The sequence below is a fragment of the Mesocricetus auratus genome, unplaced genomic scaffold (genome assembly GCF_017639785.1).
Source record: "Mesocricetus auratus isolate SY011 unplaced genomic scaffold, BCM_Maur_2.0 Super-Scaffold_100015, whole genome shotgun sequence".
NCBI lineage: Eukaryota > Metazoa > Chordata > Mammalia > Rodentia > Cricetidae > Mesocricetus > Mesocricetus auratus.
In genome coordinates this window covers 1,843,742-1,847,822 of record NW_024429198.1, presented here as the reverse complement: position 1 = coordinate 1,847,822, position 4,081 = coordinate 1,843,742, and positions in this window count along the sequence as shown.

The window sequence follows — 4,081 nt, the reverse complement described above, 5'->3', positions numbered from 1 at the left end:
TTCAGGACAGTCAAGACTGTTGCACAGAGAAACGCTGTCTCCAAATAAATAAATAAATAGTTATTGATTTTATTATGGCATTTTCACATATATATGTTATTTTACTTTGCTCTTCCCTATCCTGTCTGCCCTTTTGGGGAGGGCTACATCAACCAAATAGTCCCCCTTTATGCTTCCATGCCACACATATTCCATTATTCATACATTTTTCCCTCCACTACCCTTCCTTAAGATCTCTTCTTCCACTCACATAGACCTCTTGGTACTTTGATGAAACACACACACATCACCATCACCACCACCATCGAAACCTCCACTCCATTACCTGCTGTGAAATTATTTTTTGTACACTGTTAAGATATGGCATTCTGATTGGTTTAATAAAAAAGCTAAATGGCCAATAGCAAGGCAGGATTTTGAGTGCAGAGAGATGCTGGGGATAAGGCAGAGTCTCCAGCCAGACACAGAGGAAGCACAACATGTAGGAGATGAGGTAACAAGCCATGAGCCACGTGGCAGCACGTTAAGTAATAGAAATGGGTTAAGTTTAAAAAGCTACTTAAAAACAAGTCTGAGCTATTGATCAAGCTTTCATAATTAATAACAAGGCTCTGTGTTGTAATTTGGGAGCTGGTAGGCAAGGCAGAGAAAGACTCACTACATTCACCACAACTCCAATGAAAGAGAACATGTGGTATTTGTCAGAGCCTAATTTACCTTACTTTATATCATCTCCAAGAGAATCCATTGCCCTATAAATGTTATCACTTTATTTTTTAATGCCTAAAAGAAATTCCATTGTTTGTATATACACATTTTCTTTATCCACTCATTTGTTAAAGAACATTGAATCTGGCTGCTGTGCCTAGTACAATAAAAAAAAAACATGTTCTAACTTGGAATTCTCCAGGTATATACCCAGAAATTGTGTAACTATGTTACATTGGTTTTATTTTTAGCTGTTTGAGGAAGTTCCGTAGTGGCTGCCCCAGTTTAGATTCCTCTTTCATCTTTCCCCACATCCTCACCAGCATTTGTGGTCGTTAGTTTTCTTCATGGTAACCACTCTGAGTCGGTTGAGATGGGATTCCAAAGCAGTTTGAATTTGTGTCTTCTGATATCTAAAGACAGTTCACTCTTTTTAAATACTCTCACTAGCCATAGGAATGGATTTCTCCTTTTGAGAACTGTCTATTCAAATATGGCCCATTTGTGGACTCGATGATTTGGTGTTTTGCATTTAATGTTTGAAGTTTTTATATATTCTACATATAACCCCCAGTGTGATATACAGTTGGCAAACTTTGCATCTCATGCTGTAAGCTGTCTCCTTACTCTTCTGTTTCTTCCACTGTGATGTTATGCAACCAGTTTGTCATCTCTTGGGATTATCTCCTGTGGCTTTGGAGTCCTTTGAAGAAAGTGCTTGTGTATGCCTCTATTTTGAAGGAAGTGCTCTATGATCTTTTTAATCTATCAATTTCAAAGTCTTGCCTCATATATTTCATTCATTTTTAATTAATTTTGTTCAGGGTGAGAGATGTAGCTCTGTTATCATCCATTCACATGTAGATATACTCAGTCTCCTGGTACAATTGGTTGAAGAAGCCATTTTTTCCTAATGTATGTATGTTTTGATACTTCTGTCAAAAAAATGATTAGGCTGTAGCTATGTAAGTTATTCCTTGGTCTTCTATTCTACTCCATTGGCCTTCATGAGTGTTTTGTGACAGTCCAATGATTTGATCACCACGTTAATGCAGTATAGTTCAAAATCAGATGTTAGGCTTCCAGCATTCCTCTTTTGACTTAAGATAGCTGTAGGTAGCTGTAGTCATTTATTCTTCCATTTGAATTTCCACATAGTTTATTCAAGTTCTGTGAAGAATGTAATTGGGATTTGTATGAGGATTGAGTTTTCCATAGGCCAGTTCCAGTTATTCAATCATTTGCCAATCCATGAATGTGGTCTTTCCAACTAGTAATGATTAAATTTCTGTCCTCCATTTCTTAAAGCTTTTGTTAGAGAGGTATTTCACCTCTTTTATTTTCTTTATTCTCTGGATTTTGTTTACTTGTTCCTGGTTGGTTTTATTTCTTGGTTATTATTTAGTTTGTGAATGGAATTCTTTCTGACTTCTTACAAAGTCCTTGGTTGAAACATGGAAAAGTTACATGGTTTCTGCTGTTGACTTGTATCTTGATACTTTGTTGAAAATATGCAACAAAGTATAAAAGTTTTCTGGTTCTGTCTATAAATCTTTTAAGTATAAGATCCGATATTCTGAAAAGAGGAATTATTTTATTTACTCCTTTAATTATTGTCCTAGCAAAGACATCTTGATAAACACTATATTTAATCAAAATAAGGAGACTAGTCTCCTTCATCTTGTTCGTAATTTTTGAGAAGCAATTTTCAATTTCTGTAAGTCGATGTAACATTGGGCAATACATAATATAGGTTAGTTATATACAGCCCTTATTTTTTCTGTTTTGGGACTTTATTCATGACCAATAAACAGCTTAAAATGCCTTTCCTCAGGTGTTAAGATACAGCAATAGATTCCATACATTAACATACTAAGTAACAAAAGTGTCTATGCTTTGTGACATTCTAGAAAATGCCAGACATAACTGAAATCTACATTTTAAAAAATCCAAGACATGATCTTAAACCTTAGTGTTTCATGGGAGCCAACTATAAAACCAACTGAGGAAAATAAGAGATGACCAAAAGTTCATCTCACAGAACCATTCATCTTTACTTTAAAACTGGGGCACTCTGGTCCATGTCTGGGCACAGAAATGGGCACACCACCAAAAGTAATCTAGGATCCCTACCAGTTAGAATTCATAAGCCCTGCAAAGAAACAAGACCTTGCAAGCTTTTCTGGACACCTGTCTATATGCAAACCTCACATTAAAATAGAACTACAGGACTATTATAGGAAGAACAACCCTTATTATTTTAAGATACATTACTCCCCTTCAGGGTTTTTTATCATGAAATGGATGTTTTTGCCAAAGGCCTTTTTATGGTCTGTTAAGATAATCATGTGATTTCTATCTTTAAATATAGTGATGTGTTTTAATTATAGGTTTAGATACAGAAAACTATTTTACCTCCAAGAAAAAAAAAATAAACATGATCATGGGACATAATCTCCTTTTTTTCCTTTTGTTTTTCCTTAATTGAAAAATCAATACTTTTCTTAAACAATATATCCTGATTATACTTTACCCTCTCTCTACTCCTCCTAGTTTCTCATCTCCAGATTCACTTTCTTTGTTTCTCTCTTTAGAAAAGAACATTCTCCCAAGATATGACAACCAAACATGAAAAACAAAATATAATAATATAAAGCAAAAAATTATCATAATGAAGTTGAACATGGTAACCCAACAGGAGGAAAAGACTCCCAAGAGCAGGCATAAAAGTCATAAACTCACTAGTTCTTATAGTCAGGAGTCCCATAAAAAAAATACTAAACAAGTCCTCTGGCCACGAAATCCTACAGAGCGACCTGGAGGCAGCCCAAAGCATCCAGCACCAGTCACCATTCATGCCTTGCCCCTCCAGTACAGTGGTGAGCACAAGGGACTACACCAGCCAACCTCTCCCTCTTTGAGTCTCCTGATGTGCAGAGGCCACCAGACCCTTCCTGCCACAGAATCCTGTAGAGAGACCTGGAGGCAGTCCAAAGTAGTTTACATAAGTCACCATTAATGCCTTGTCCTTCCACCGTCTGGTAGAGTCAGTGACATAGAGCAAGCTCATCAGGGAGAGAAAAGAGGATAGACCCTTGAACCCATGCCCTCAAGAATAGGGAGAGACCCCACATATACCCACTGGAAGAAGAGATGGGAAGACATCCATATAAGAACTCATCTAACAACAGAAAGTCTTATATTACACCACCAGAGTCTAGGGACTCTACACCAGCAACACCTGTATATCCCAACAGAGATGAAGCAGACATTATGAAAGTGATAGAGGCCCTCAAAGAGGATAAGAGAAAATTCCTTAAAGAAAGGGAGAAAAAAACAAATGAAAAAAAATACAAGAAATCTCTTAAAGAAA